This window comes from Lissotriton helveticus, chromosome 4_2 (genome assembly GCF_964261635.1).
Source record: "Lissotriton helveticus chromosome 4_2, aLisHel1.1, whole genome shotgun sequence".
Lineage (NCBI taxonomy): Eukaryota > Metazoa > Chordata > Amphibia > Caudata > Salamandridae > Lissotriton > Lissotriton helveticus.
The window spans coordinates 101,547,737-101,564,482 of record NC_136064.1 but is presented as its reverse complement, the minus strand read 5'-3'; positions in this window follow the sequence as shown (position 1 = coordinate 101,564,482).

Here is a 16,746-nt window from a genome sequence, read left to right as displayed (position 1 = left end):
TGTCAGTCGGTAAGCCTCCGACCACTCGATGGAGGCTTACCGACTGACATTGTAATAGGGCCCCTAGTGTGCTATACAGCTGCCCTGATCACTTACATACTTATAAATTGGAGCCACAGTTGAGAAATGGCTTGACCTGTTCACGAAGAGAACCTCACACTCCGGCAAATGATGCAGAAGGGGTGGCGCTGCAGTCCAGCATCGGAGGCACTCCAGCCAGGATCTGCATAACTGGGGTAAAAGGCAGATTGATGGGTGGCCTCCGCCTGAGAACCATCGCTATGCAATTGCAATTAAAGTGCCAGCTTTTCACTTTGCTTCCCTACAGGGAGGAGATTTGTGATTCATCAATAATTGCTCCAATCGTTAGTATCCAAATTAGATTTTAGGAAGCAGAGCTATAGCTGCCCTTGTTCAGAGCATTTATCATTCATTTGCTGAAAACTACAGCCAAAGACATCAATGCGCAATTTACTGGCATCTGAAGAAGGCGCGATGGCTCAGCAGCCGGAGGGCAGATTCATGGGTCGAACAGACCTTTCAAGGTCTTATCCTAATATCAAGGAGACTTTGCGCACTCTCACATTGGAGTGCACTGCGCAGATCACGGACCACCAGCTTAAACAATCTTTCAGCGAAATGAGAGTCCTAATTGTTTCACTTTGTGTCTGTGGCTTCCTTTAAGGTAGGCACCTTCCAAGGACACCGTGGAGTCCCATTATTGCCACCTTCGAAGAAGACCTTGTAGACCAATTATTGCCACCTTACAAAAAGAGACGTTGGAGCCCCATTATTGCCACCCTCCAAGGAGACCTTGTAGTCCCATTATTGCCACCTTCCAAGGACACTTTGGAGCCCCATTATTGCCACCTTCCAAGGAGACGTTGGAGCCTCATTATTGCCACCTTACAAGGAGACCTTGGATCCCCATTATTGCCACCATTCAAAGAGACGTTGGAACCCCATTATTGCCCCTTCCAGGGAGACCTTGGAGCCTCATTATTTCCACCTTCGAAGGAGACCTTGGAGCCTCCTTATGGCCACCTCCCAAGGACACCTTGGAGCCCCATTAGTGCCACCTTACAAGGAGACCTTGGAGCCCCAATATTGCCACCTTCCAGGGAGACCTTGGAGCCTTATTATTGCCACCGTCCATGGAGACCTTGGAGCCCCAATATTGCCACCTTACAAGGACAACTTGGAGCCCCATTATTGTCACCTTACAAGGACAACTTGGAGCCCCAATATTGCCACCTTACAAGGACAACTTGGAGCCCCATTATTGTCACCTTACAAGGACAACTTGGAGCCCCAATATTGCCACCTTACAAGGACAACTTGGAGCTCCAATATTGCCACCTTACAAGGACAACTTGGAGCCCCATTATTGTCACCTTACAAGGACAACTTGGAGCCCCAATATTGCCACCTTACAAGGACAACTTGGAGCTCCAATATTGCCACCTTACAAGGACATCTTGGAGCCCCATTATTGTCACCTTACAAGGACACCCTAGAATCCACTACTGCCATCTTACAAAGAAACATTGGAGCCTCATTATTGCCACCTTACAAGGAAACCTGGGAGACCCATTATTAGCACCTTCCAAGGACACCCTGGAACCCCATTACTGCCACCTTACAAAGAAACATTGGAGCCTCATTATTGCCACCTTACAAGGCAACTTTGAAATCCCATTATTACCACTTTCCAAGGAGACCTTGGAGCCCCATTTATGCCACCGTCCATGGAGACCTTGGAAGCCCATTATTGCCACCTTACACAGATACCCTGGAATCCCATTACTGCCACCTTACAAGGAGAATGTGTAGCCCCATTACAGCCATCTTACAACGAGACCTTGGAGCCCCATTATTTCCACCTTACAAGGACAATTTGGAGCCCCATTATTGCTACCTTACAAGGAGACCTTGGAACCCCATTACTGTTATCTTACAAAGAAACATTGGAGCCTCATTATTGCCACCTTACAAGGCAACCTTGGAATCCCATTATTGCCACCTTACAAGGAGACCTTGAAGTCCCATTTCAGCCACCTTACAAAGAGACGTTGGAGCCCCAATGTTGCCACCTTACCGTTGAGCCCCATTATTGCCACCTACCAAGAAGACCTTGGAGCCCCATTATTGCCATCTTCCAAGGACACCCTCAAACCCCATTACTGCCACCTTACAAAGAGACCTTTTGTCGGGGTGTGCCTCAGCTATGCCTACCAGTGCTAGGGGTTCGCCCTTCTCTGCACAAGTCATCAGACCAATAGGATTGAATTTGGCACAGAAACTAGAATATAAAACAAAGTGTTTATTAACCTCATGAGGTGGAACTACATTCACACAACACCCTTCTGTAGTGTATGAAGTAGCACACTGAACAGAAGGAACATGGTCCTTTTATACTCACACAGGGGCTCAAAAGAAGGTGGTACAAGTACAGAAGAGAAGGGTTACATACATAAAAGGTCATACAGAAATGCACAGTCAACAGTAGGGAGGAGCTAGCAGTTTGCTGACTCCGGTGAGAATAACTTGACATTTACAAACTAGAACAGGTGTATGGACAGTCACAGTCTCCTCTACGCATGTGCAGAGTAGCAGAGTCTAAATATAGTCTGTCTATAAGCAGAGTGCAAGAGTAAACGACAGCAAGGTAAGACAGAGCACATGGTGAGCACATGGCAGACAAGATGGCTGCCGAAGACAAGATGGCTTCAGCTAAATGCTAACCCTGATCGCTATCAATTTACAACACTTTGAGCCCCATTTTTGCCACCTACCAAGGAGACCTTGTAACCCCATTACTGCCACCTTACAAAGAGACATTGGAGCCCCATTATTGCCACCTTGCAAGGAGACCTTGGAGCCCCATTATTGCCACCTTGCAAGGAGACCTTGGAGCCCCATTATTGGATTTTATTCTCACCAGGGATTGGCAGCCATTGAAGACACTGGACTCAGATAAGCACCTGGGATGGCGATGCTACCGCAATGATGGACCCTGTAGTGCGTTCCACCACTGAAAAGAAGTCTGATAGTGTAGAGAAGAGGGGTCCATTGTCAGGTGTGTCGAGTTTATCTGCAGTGAAATGACAGGTTCGATCCTTGAATCGGGATCCCTTTCAGTAGCCACAAGTCCAAGAGATGGTGTGTAATACCACTTAAAGTGTACCTTAACTGCTTTAGGAGGAAGAAGCCTTGGCCATAAAGAACCTTCTAGTTGATTGAAGATATAGCATGGCCAGGACTCTGAAGAGAAAGATACAGGCTTGCATGGACTATAATCCTCCAGGAGGTGCAACTGAAGAACAATGAACTGGAGCAGGCATGGGGACCACAGACCTAGAGCAGGAAAGATGGAATAGGGAAAGAAGAGGAAACCAAGAGGCAAGAACAGGAGATCAGAGGAGAATTCCCTGAGCGAAAAACAAAAACAGAAAAACACATCTAGAAAATAAGGAGGAGGTGAGGCTATGACTTGGGAACAGATCCAGCCATGTTGGTAAAGGACTGCATGCCTATAAAAATTATAGGCGAGAGCACCATTCCAAGATGGCTGCCATGTTACTCTGCCCCTCCAAGCCCTCCTGTAAAGCTGAAAAGTGCAACTTCACTGCTTTTACAAGCATCACACAGAGTGTCTAACAGGCAGGTCACACAGACCACCACAGCCAGCACCCGGGAAAAGCCCCTTCCTCCGCATTAGAGGGGGGGGTGTGCGAGCCAATTGCTCCATGTTTCAAATCTAAATGTCCTGTTGTTCAGTACCGTGGAGCTTGTAATAACCATTCACTCCAATACCAACCTGATACCAGTTCACAGCACAGAGACCACAGCACACCCACTTGCAGAACAGCTCACTGGATGGGCTGCAGCTCTGGATGCAGGATTTGCTAGCCTTTGCCTGGAGCAGCACCTGCACAGAGAAGGAGGCCTGACTGAATCTTCTGATTGGCCTCCGGAGTCAGGTGCTCTGCTGACCTCTCTCTCATCCTATTGAAGGTGTTAAACGCAGGGCCACTGAAATCATGTGGCAGGAGAGGGCCAAATTATGTGGCAGTGTTGAGTAAACTATGCTTGCAAGAAAAGGCAACTTATGTGGCATACCACAGCACATTTTGTAAAAGTATTACTTCATTATTTCGTTATTTTTAAACTTGGAAACACTGTCTGGGGGTAGGTTACACCTCAATGGTATCCGTTTAACACTCAAATATAGCAATTGGCATCAGAAAGGTGACCCGTCCAGCTGTGCAAAAGGCCTTCTGCTGCGTGGCAAGGTGTTGCTGCATTTTTAGTAACATTTAAACCATTGAGCTTTTTTTTTTTAATCTGCAGATTATATGGAAAAGGATGGATTATGTGGCAAATGCAGCAAATCTATAATTATGCGTAAATCACTGCGGCCACACAATTGCATAATTTGTGTGGCCCTGGTTATGCGGTTCCTACAAATAAATCATGATTGTGTATTAGACCAACATGAGCCTCAACGTATAGAGACTTGGTCCACTTATGCCATCAGTAAGTGTTGGTGGGCTTCGGGTAGCTCACAGTCCCACATCCAACCTCTAAACCAACCAGGGTACCATGTTATTGGCAACCTAGCACATGACACTCTGCTTCCCAAGGAATCAGTGGAGACAAATCTAACCCTTTCGTATGGTCATTCCTGCACGGCCAAGGTAAATGCAAAGAAGATTCGACAATTAATTTTCAAACATTTATTGAAATTATTGTATTCATGGGAAAGAAGCATGAGCTGCAATTATTAGACACATGTGACTTATTGCTATATTCAGCATTATTAGAATGGTAAACAACGTCAACAATACAACCGTGTTAATTGTTGCTAATATTAACCTACTCCTATCGGTATCTAATACTATACTAAAGAGCAGCGCAGGAGTACCATTCTGCCAGATCACTTGGGATAGCCTTCCCCCATACCTTGGTCTTAGGTGTCAGGAAGCCGGTTGCAGTGCACAGGTTATCTTCCTTAGCAGGATGGAGGTCAGTTTCAGCAGGGCTGCATCTCGGTCACAGTTTATAGCGGTTCTGTGAAAATCCCAGCATGGAAATGATCCTCTGAAAGAGCTTTAGCACCGAGGATGTTTATATAATAAAGGACTGTTCTTATCAAACTGTGACAAAGGAGCAGAGAGGCTCATTTGGTTTCATCTAGTTAAAATGAAGAGTCTCCTAAGGAGCACAGAAAGACAGAAAGAAAGGAAAACAATGACATTGTGTGCTACATGTACGACCCTTACTAACTGTACAGACTAAAGGGCGTCAGTGCCGATCACAGATGCACGTACAGCACATTCACGCGTCAGCAGAACGTGTGGCAAAAGGCCACGAGAAAGAGACGTCAACCTCAGGAGTTGAATCTAAAAATGGAGATTACACGCGAGCCATGCAACAAAGGGAGGACCCCAGGGATGCTGCTCTACCCTACTCTGGTGTTTAAGACCAGCCTTTACTTGTCACTCATTGATTCTGCCGACAGACGAGAGGACGACATATAACTAGGGGTGGGTGAAAAATTCCGCTCCGCCGGCGGAGTTCACGCAGTTTTGCCCACTCCGTGCTCTGCGCGGAGTTCCGAAAAACAGCATGAAGGGACGCAGAGCAGAGTTTTTCTGTCAAGCGGCTTGCCATTGGAAAGCGCCCGCGAGAAAATGTCATGTACTAGATCTCTTCCTGGTGTCATTTTTCATCGCGGGAGGTCGCGGCAGGTTGCGACCTCTCACGTTGAGAAATCTGCAATTTGCATAGAGAAAGCTGCCGCTCAAGTAGAATGTCTACTCAAGCTGGCAGAAAGAAGCAGCGTCCTCTGCGGATGTGTAGTGCCGTTCACGCTGATTTTAAAGCGCGGGACAAACTCCTGATCGTAACAATCAGTGCGAGCAGCGTGACTTAACAGACTCCACAGCTGGTGGGACTCCATGGAGCGCGGCTGAGTTTTTCTGGCACTTTGCAGAGTTCTGTGGTGTAAAGTTCTGCAAACCCCGCCCAAGCTTATACATAACCCCCCTGCTACCAAATGTCCTGTCCTCTCCTGACGGTGCACCTAATTTGAAGGTCCAAAAGGAGCTGCTCCTGCTGATTCTGCAAGGCCAGGCAAGAGCTCACCAACTGTAGAAGACCAGATCACCTACGGGTGCAGGGCCGGACTGGCCATAGCGGGCACCGGGCAATCCCCTGGTGCGCCGCACGGGTGGGGGCCGGTTTTTGGCTCCTGGGAGGCGTTTTTGTTACAGGGCTGTTTTTGCAGCATCGCTGCAAAATCGGCTCTGTAACAAAATCGGCTGAAAACCGGCCCTGGGAAAGAGTTCGGCGGCACCCCCAAGCCCCCCACCCCCCCCGAGTGGGGAGGTGGGGGCCGTTCGAGCACTTTGCCGGGGCCGGTTGTGGCTCCCAGTCCGGCCCTGTACGGGTGCCACTGGGTTGGGGCTCACCCCAAGGGACTGCATCCTTCCACTCACCTGCCTGAGCCCGGAGCCCACTGTGTACCATCGGTCTGTGACTCAGCGCTGACTCAGCAGAGGACTGCTGCTTCAACCTGATGGACAAATTAGGCTGTTCTGCTTTTCACTGTGCCACCAGAGTGCGCCAACAGATGTTTTACAGCCGCCTGCCTTTGCTCATGGAGATTGTTCTTACACCAAGAAAAGGACCCATTCTCTGTCACAGCTTCCCAAGTTGTTTCCCAGTTCCTTGAACTCTGACTTTGGTGCAGTCATGACCATTCCTGCAGGATCTTGGTCCCAGCACACCCAGAGGGTTTGTGTTTCTATTCGCTCACAGACCACTTCTAGCCCATCTTCTGGCCCCTTGTCAGCTGTCAGGGCTTGCACCTTCACGGATTCGTCACTCCTTCACTGGGGCTTACCTGCCCTCTCCCTCACACATCCAGCTGTGACCCGCCCCGGCTGCATCTTTGAAGCTGTCTCAGTCAGAGGCTGCCCCGCTCTACCTTTGCAGCCTTCCAAGGACCCAAACTGTGCAGGCGGCCTCAGCCTACCCCCGACCCACCTCATATTTCAGGGGCACAACACCTTCGGGCAGGGGTCAAGCTCTGATCAACAAGGCATCCAATCTTTGAGAGAGTGAGGGCTCTCCTGAGGCGAGGACCACGCACCTTGGTCCCTTGTGACCTTCGGCATCATTTCCTGCACGGTTGCATAACCCCCGCCTCCCGACTGCTGGAGACCGTGCATCCTGTTTGGGTCTCCAGTGCATGCTCTCTCCCTCTGGTTAGTCCTTATCCTTCTGCTTTGGATGTATGACATTCCAACGCATGCTTTTACCACGCATGCCTTTACAACGCGGTTTTTACAACGCATGCCTTTACAACGCATAGTGCTTTGGGGCGCTGGATAGTGAATTGTTTAATTTACTATTCCAACTCCAGTCCCCGTGGATAGTAGGGAAGGTGTTGGATAGTAAATTAAACCTATTCCCTATCCTAGAGAGCCCCCCAGCGCAATGCGATGTAATGGTTTGCGTTGTAAAAGTTGCGTCGTAAAGGCACTGCGTGGTAAAAGTTGCGTTGTAAAGGTTGTATACCTTCTGCTTTGTTCCACATGCCTAGTCTGAGTGGGTTGTTGTCCTCCCTTCCAGTTATCTATTGAATCCTGTGCCCTCTACTGTTCATCTCTCTGTAGGGGCACAAGCGTTGGTGATGAGGCACACTCTCTCCGCAGACCCCCAACACCAGTGCTGGGAGCCCATCGCACACTCCTCCAGGGGCACTCTCCTTTCTGTTCACTTCTCCATGACTGGTTGGGATGAATCTACCCCTGGGGGGATGGTGTGGCACCCACCCCTGCAGCCTGGGGGCTCCCAAAAGCCTGCCCACCCCCAAGGTTCGAAGGATGCTAAAACACTGTTTATTAAGGATGACCTGTGTTACATCCTGCTCTTGTCCCTCCTTAGTGTTAGTGTCTGCTTGTCTATGTCGTGTCTCTGTGATGTCATCCATGATTCTACCTGTTGCTGTTCAAGGGATTTATCAGTCACCTGGAGGCTGAGCAGGAGGTTATCTGCTCCCGGTCGGGTTTGTTACCAGATTGCATTTCTACTTGAATGCTGTACCTGACCACTTAATCCAAAGAATAAATATACTACTTGAACATTACAAGGAGGAGTTATCATCTTTATTTATTTAACAACCTGGCTGGTCGCTGCTTCTGCAGATTTCTGATTTGAAAAGAACCGAGGGGCATATTACCAAGGGTGGCGATAGGCAATTATCGCCGGTTTAGCGGTCGTATTCGGCCGCTAAGCGGCGATAATTCTATCACTCTATTAGCAAGCTGTCGCTAACTGCTGTTAGCGACAGCTTTTAGGCGATAGCGAGCAGTTCGGGGCCCGCTTTGCATGTCAGCGATATTTATCGCTAATGACATGCAAATTGGGTGTACCCAACCTGCTAGCGACTAAAAGCAGTCGCTAACGTCGCTATCGCCTATTAGCAAGGCAGGCGTAGCTATGGAAATATTCCCGCTATCGCCAAAAACCAACGCCTGCTCAGACCAGTTCTTAGCCATGTTATCCAATGGGAGGTGGATAACATGGCTAAGAGCATTTCGTCGCTAATGCATGAATATCGCTGTATTCTCAGCGATATTCACGCATTTCGCCGCTATCGCTGGATATTTTAGCACAATGGAGAAAAACGTTGCTAATAGTATGTTTTCTCCGCTAACATATCCAGCGATAGGCAGCGATAAAGAAATCGTCGCTAAGCCTATTTAGCTATAATTATCGCTACTTGTTGGTAATATGCCCCAAAGATCTTTAAAGTCAGAGAAGCAGTTTCTTCTAATTATTTCACTGACTTCTGACATGCCAATTTCTTGCCATTAGGGGAGTCGTTGCCAAGCCGTGGTGATTAGAATGACTGTTTTTCAATTTTCACCCTGATAGGCTGAGTGTAATTTATGTTCGGTCTCTCGACCCTTTCATATTGGAAGAGCCATCTATCCCCCCCCCCCCCCCCTCTTCAATCCCTCCAAGCACCTCTTCTCCCCCGTTTCACAGGAGAGGTTAGTAAATGGGCCATTCAGCCTCTGCTAATTTCATCAAAATGGCAAAATTGTCTCCGTGAAACAGGCATGGGAGAAGAATGCAAAAAAGGTTTCACATCAAAAAATGCCGGCAAAATTAGCGTGTAGAAATGTTTTATTATCAGTACTTCTTGAACTGCTGCTCCATTATTTTTTACAATAAAATTTTACAATTTTTATTCTGCACCATGAACTTATCCCTCTGTCCTTTTTATTTTTTGCACATCGGATAATTCGAAGCAAAAATGTCGTTATTAGTCAATTTTTTATCAGCTATGATATCATATTTTGAAATAGTTGACAACATCCTCGTGTGTGCGGCCTCTCCAGCGTGGATGACGTACAAGGGTCACTTCAAGTTCTTAGAAATAAAATAGCATTTGCTAAGCATTTTTATGTGCCAGGTCTTTGCCGGAATAAATTGCAATTTTCATTTCTGCTGAGTTTCTGCTCATTTTTTTGAGGGATATTCTGCAGCAAAATTCAATGTATATAAAATTATTACACTTGTAGTAAGCGGAAATTCTGCAGTTTGGTGATAAGCAGAAAGGCGGAGATTGCGGAAGCTGGTAAGAAAGGTGCTTTGTGCCAAATCTTTTGCTTTGGAAGGGCACCACGCAAGCATCATTGTATGGTTTATGCATGAGTGGGTGCCCCCACGCGACACAAAGGAGCGAAATGCAGACTACTTCCCCAGGCCAGCCACACGGTGTCTTCTCCGCATGCGCCTCTCGCCACCACGGCTGATGTAGGTGGGGAGAGTTAAACATGGCAGACGAGTAAAGACTGTATGGGGGCAAAACCTGGGGCCATACTATCCAGAAAGGGCGATACATTATCGCCGCTTTTATCGGCAGGAAACTGCCGCTAAAGCTGCGATAATGGGCTTGATAATATGCCCTTGTGAATTCCCATAGCAGCCCAGGTTCTGGTGTGAACCTGGACTTCTATGGGAATTCACAAGGGCCTATTATCAAGCCCATTATCGCCGCTTTAGCGGCAGTTTCCTGCCGATGAAAGCGGCGATAATGTATCGCCCTTTCTTGATAATATGGCCCTCAGTTACAAAAAATTAGGAAAAGCAGGGGCAAGGAAGTCACCCCCACCCCTAAAAAATAAAAAGAAGATGGGTCACACGTTGACTTCCGCTTAGATTTTTCAGTAGAAACAAATCATTTAAAGTGCACAAAAGTTATTGTCTTGTAGCTCAGTGCCCAGCAGCAAATGGCAGCTGAGGACCCTCCAAAAAATGCAACTTAAAAGTGTAAATGCCCGTGAGCGGTGGGGTGAAATGGAGGAGCAGGTGGGAGAAGGAGGAAAAAAGCAGCTGTGAGAAAGTCATTTTTTTTGCCTGGTCACCCCCAATTTTTCTGACTGATAATGGTGGTAACTGACTGACTGTGCCCTGGGCTCTGCTAACGAGGCCCACGCCCAGAGCTTTGATGAAAAAGGTACATGGCACTTAGGTACAATTACAAATGGTACTGACAGAGCCTTGTAAGTCTCTTGTATATAAGGCAAGGGGGATTCATACTACATATAAGTCCCTAGTATATGTTGGTCCTGGCCTCGTGGCGTGGTTCCCCCCCGTTCCTCAGCACCCCGTTAGCCTAGCCCTGCACCCAGAATCCCCTGGTCGTCCTGTTCACTGTACGCCCAAACCCCCTGCACTACCCCGCAACCGACGACCAGCCCCGCATGCCCCCGTCCTCCTTCCCAGCTCCGAGCGCCCAGAACCTGCATCACCCCACAGGGCCCGGCAGCCATTTTCCTTTCCTGAGGTCTCTGACTCCCTGGGCATAGCATGACCCCGGCCCCAGTGAAACTTAGGTTCCAAGGCGCGCCAGTCCCGGCTGGGGGGTAAAGGGCTCCCCGAGTGAGATAAGACAGGGAGTTTCGATTGCACCTCCGGCCTCCCCCGAGAGACTGGTTTCTATCACACCTCTGGCCTTCCCCTGTGGGCCGGTTTCGATCGCACCTCTGGCCTCCCCGTGTGCTGGCTTCAGACCCTGCTGGGCGTCTGGGAATTCCCGGGCTCATCTTCAAAAGGATCAAAGAGCCAACCGCCGGACCTCTCCAACAACCAGCCCCCAAGGCATGAGACCTCCGCCTGCGAGGGTCCGGACATCAAAGGGCCACTGGACTATATCAAGGCCCGCCCGAGAACTAGCGGGCAGTTGTATCCTGGACAAGAAAGCCCTGCTGATCTGATCCCGGCTGAACCTTGGGGAAAACTGAACCTTCGAACTTTTTGAGCCCTGCTGACGCTGTCGCGGCTCCTTCTCGTAACAACGGAACTGGAACATCGGAGCCCTGCTGACGCTTTCGTGGCTCGTCCTCGTAAAGACGGAACTAGACCCTCGGAGCCCTGCTGACCTCGTCGCAGCTCGAGCTTGAACTCTAAAGAGATCTTCGTGAAACCTCCTGAGCCCTGCTGACGCTGTCGCGGCTCCTCAAGAACACCTCCGGATCGAGCCCTGCTGACCTCGTCGCGGCTCGAGGAGTACTCTGGTCCGGTTGGACCATCGACGCTACCAACACGACCTGAGTCGACTCGAAGTGAGTGAAGCAGCTAGTACGACCATCATATTCCGTATGCCCCGGCTCGAGGATTGAGAGCTGTGCGCAGGGTACGCTTCGTACTGGCCTAAAGACTGAGACCGTCCCGCTTCCCTCTTCCCGAATTCCTGAGACTTTACGATCCCTCGATCGCTTGTAAATAAGAGTGCTGATTCCTTTTTACTGTTGATAAAGAACTTGTTTGCTGAAAACCTATGGTGTGGTGTCCGTTCGTAAGTGTGGTGTGAGCTCAGTGTGTACGATCCTAGACCCGAAGTCCTCCCCAGTGAGGACCTCACGTTAAGACTCGGCAGTACTTGTGGGAGAGGTGGGTCCCGGGTGAGCATAACCTGGCCCTCTGAGATCGCCCCTTCTAACATCGGTGGCAAGCGACGGGATAAGAGCCTACGTCTAGAGATTGTACAGTAAAATGACTGACACACTACCTGAACGAACGACCATGAGTCTCACTGTAACAAGCGAAAAGACAACATTCCAGAAGGACCTTCTGGAAGAGTATACCCACCGAGAACTGAAGCAATTCTGCAAAGACTGTAGTGTAGTTCCTATTATCCCAATAGGCTCTGCGCATTGGAATAATACCTTCAATAGTATAGGCCTAGACCAGACGTTAACTAGGTCTTCTACTGTCGATATTAGACTTAAAGTTTTGGGTTTGCCAGCTAGCTCAGAGTTCACTAGAAACTTTCTCGAATAGGCAAGGAGGAGTTGAACCTCCCTGGATAGACAAGAAGGGATTTAGTTTCTGACAACCATAAAACATGACAACTTTGCTCTCCCCTAATCAAGAGTGTATCTCTAGAGTCGTGTGAAAACAAAAGACAACTTATTTTACTCAGTCAGTACGTGCATTCTTAGTTTCACCAGATTGTAGAGAAAAGGAAGAGACGGGCGTGTTCAATAAAAGATGTTATTTATTGATCAGTCTCTTTTCTCGTACAAGAGAAATGGATCGATATTATCGCAATACTTATGGTTAAGTAAAGTGCATACAATAAAAGCAGAATTATGAAATAATACTGTAAAAGCATTGATATGGTTTCTAAGCCATATGCTAGTTAAAATGGATAAAATAGATACATACATATATACATTTGACTAATCGTACTCAACTGGTGCTTCTAACCACGCCTACCCCGGTGTACCTGACCTAAGCCTAATACGTGGGCGGGAGTAGAAAATAGCAGTTTAAGTTAAGTTTGTTTTGCCAAGTGACTGACTCAAGAATTCTCTGCAAGGGGTTATTCAGTTCTGTACCTGAGATCTAGGATGGTTGAGGGATGGTATCTCTCGTCTTTGGTCTCGATATTCCAGGCTGCCTGCAAGGGCTGCTCGGAAGCGCCGGAGCTGGATTTCTCGGCAGGAGAAAGCAGCGTCTCGTTCTCAGCGCATCAGGAAGGCGGGGCAGCGCCAGTGGGCTTCGCTCTCTGCTGGGCTTCGGCAAGTCTAGCTGCTCCGATCTCGTCACCACCGCGTGTGTTTGCTTAAGGCAATATCGGTAATATTTATACCTGTAAGGTGCTGAGATTGACGTAAGGATGGACATAGATACGTCAATAAGGATGTCATACGAACTGGTCGTTAGCACATTCTTTTACTGAAGTTCTCGGTGAAATCAAAACAATGGCCGCAGGGATTTTCCCAGGTTGTCATAGGTTTGATTTGTTTTGAGAACTCCGTATGCCTTATCAGGGGCTGGAGGAATATTGCTTGCCTAATTAGATGGCAAGCGTTATGACCTAATCAGATAACGCGTTCCTGTGCCGTGGTGTGGCTTAATCAGATAACGGTTTCTGCATCATGGGATGGCTGCTAGTTAATTTGTTAACCAGAACAGGGTCAGGAACAGGGGGATCGATACAGAACCTATAGGAATACATCACACCCACTCCACGCTAACTATGGCCATATTTACGAATCTAGGCATAATAAAACATACTGTAGAGTATCGTGTATACCTTACCACCCCAAAATACATATAATGCATTTCGAAATGATGTAATATACGGAAAAAAAATAGTCACATGTACTATATGCACTCAAGCTGTAGAACAATGCTAAATTAATCACGCATATGTATACAATATTATTAATCGAATATGAGAATTACACATGAAATGGCTCTTAATACAGAAGAAAAAGTTCGAGACCACTTCATCACAGATCAAAATATTTATGAACATACCAACGAGCAGCTAATGTCTATGAATTTACTAAAAATAGAAATTTAGTTCTCTAAGAATAGTTTCTACTTTAAGCATAAGATAAGTGTCCCGAAAAATTGTAAAAATATTTTGGGGCTGCTGAAATATTGCTGTCCGTGAACTGGAGGGAAAATTGTTCATGCTACTTTATTATTAAAGTTGAAGGCCAAATTCAGGGTGTTGGGAACGCCGTGTGCTAGCTTGCTCAAAAGTCGTTATTTCTGCTCTGGAGAGAACATCAAATCATTGAGACTGTCGAAAAAGCTGTCAACAGCTTCCTGTGAAAGTTCCACTAACTCGGAAAAAGATGTAACCATGCATTTATGTGCATGATTGTCTCCATTGACGTTTTGATTAGTATTGCTGACAGAAGGTCGTACCTGATCGATGCTGCTTTCATCTTAAACTTCACTACCCCTCAATCGTAGTGGTGAAGTTTCCACGAATGCCGTCATCAGGATTGGCAGCCGTTGAGGGCAGCACAATGCATGAGCCGTGACCGGACCCAACAAAGTTTCTGCATCCATTGGCGCATCCGATTGTAGCGTCAGACAGGTGTCCAACACGCATTCTTCTCCGCACAGCATGCACCTTAATACAGGTAAAACACATCGATGCCACATTGGTCGAAATGAAAGAAACCAAGTCATGTTTAGGTCTCTAAGCCGGGATAGTCCCAGGATTTTTGAAATCCGGTCCCGGTATCCAATGGCTCGGATTGTTTCTTCCCTTGTCGCAGGTGTTTTGTCTGTGACATGGTTTGCCATAACGAAATATAAGGACCAAGAATAGGATTCCTGCAATTAGTCCCAAAATGAGGGGAAGTCCGCCAAAAATCGAATGGACAAAGTCGGGAAAAATACCCAGTATGGCTTTGAATGGTGTTAATGCCCCTGAAAACAATGTCTTAAATACATTTGAGACTCCACTGGTATCAGAAATATTTAAGATTTCATTCAGGATTTCTGCGAAATGTATGGGGGAATTAGTTGATAACAATGAGTGAATCTCTGCAGTCGTCCTTGCGACTAGGAGATCATACGTTTCTTTTGATGACGTGAGCCTGGTCGGCGTCTGAAGAAGCACTGTTTTCATTCTGCTTAAAGTATCAATTCGAATAGAAGTAATTTTCCAGTTAGGCCATGTCCTTGCCTCCCTGTCTGGAAAGGAGCTGGGGAACAATAAGCGTCCACAGCACATGACCTTCGCAGTCGTAGTTACGAGATAAGGAACCCCGGGCAGTAAACTACAACATCTGCGATCCACAATTAGAATGTAACTCCCGTTATAGAGTCTTTTAAAGAATGGTTCTATCTGTGTTGCGGGTGTGCCTAGCTGGTGACATGAAAGGTTATTTGAATTCCCTTCACAGGCTCCATGCAAACTAATTCCATTACACAGAAGTGTACCGCTTAGTGACATTGCACAATTATTGCCACTAAGAAACACTTTCTGTCCTTTATTACTGACACATGCATGTGAATAGGGCAAGTTCCATGTTGACTTAATGTACCCTTTTCCCAATTTTTCGTACATGCCAGCCTGTATATATTTTTGGCAGTATTGAAACCTGAAAGTAGATATTGGAATATTAATTATCCCATGTATTATCCATTCAATGACAGGTCGTTCTGACATTGTCAATGGTAATCTCTCGAGTTTCTCAATGCTCAGGATTGTATAATCAGCACCCTTCTGTGCCATACTGATTTGTTTATCAGTAAGGTTAAAGATATTGAATAGTGACGTTGTGTTGATTAAACGCCAAGGCACATAGCCTGAACGCAGATTTTGTAACGTCCAGCCAAGCTGTACAATAGAACGCAATTGAGACTGACCGTGTTGTAACAACAGTAAGTCTTGCGATATTATGTTGATTGCTGAAGACACAATGCTGTCCAATGAAAAGATTCTGGAGGACAGAGTCATTAACCCATTGTCCACTACAGAAAGTGATTTTTCCAAATTAATACGGTCAATTTCCCGTATACTTTCTGCTGTCTCAATTTGAGTTTATCTTCCAGGCCTCGTTGTAAGCTGGATATATAGAGGCTGCTATGAAGCGTTTTTGACGCTGTTTGCGCGGTCCCATAAGGAAATCACGCAAGTCAGCACCATCAGTAAGTAAAGTTAGGTGTTGCTTAATTTCTGTCAGTGTGGAAGTTTGTAGCCATTGAAGGCAGAGTTTGCCCACACTGTAGGTGGTAATGATCCCTGGGTGTTGTCTTTGGGAATATCTAGGGTCTGGCCTGGTCAATGTGAACCCCTGTGTTTTGTTCAGGAATCTGTCTTGACAGTTATTAGTATCTGTGGGCCAGATTAACCATTGTTTCCAATCAGGATGTGTTCTGTTTTGGTTTAATACATAGTTTACGTCTATCTCTTCATCTGTAGAGCTATTGCTGTTCATTGTTGGCTTTGGAATAGACGGTTTGTTTAAGTCTTTGATTTTGGCTAGGCCAAGACAGGTAGTTTGTTGAACAGTGTCATTCAAAAATATAATTTGTTCTGGGATCATGCAGGCTCTAAACAATGATTCTATACCTTGTACTTGCCATTCTTTTGTACCCCAAATTTTTTTTATTCAACATTTTTGTCCCAATAATCAAAACCAAATGTATTCATTTGTTCAAAAAACGAGTCCGAATATATCAATTTCGTGTTTGTAAGCATGGTTTTTGTTCCTGTCTTATTTGACAATTTGAAATAAAATGTTTCAGCATTACTTGTGTTGAACCCTGAAAAATATGAATATTTGTCATAAAAGGTTCTTGAGCTTCCTTTTGGAGGGGTTGCACAATGTTCCCATTGATTATAATTTAAAACATTTCTAGGTTGTGCAGATTTATGTAGAAAATGGTTACCATAGTGGT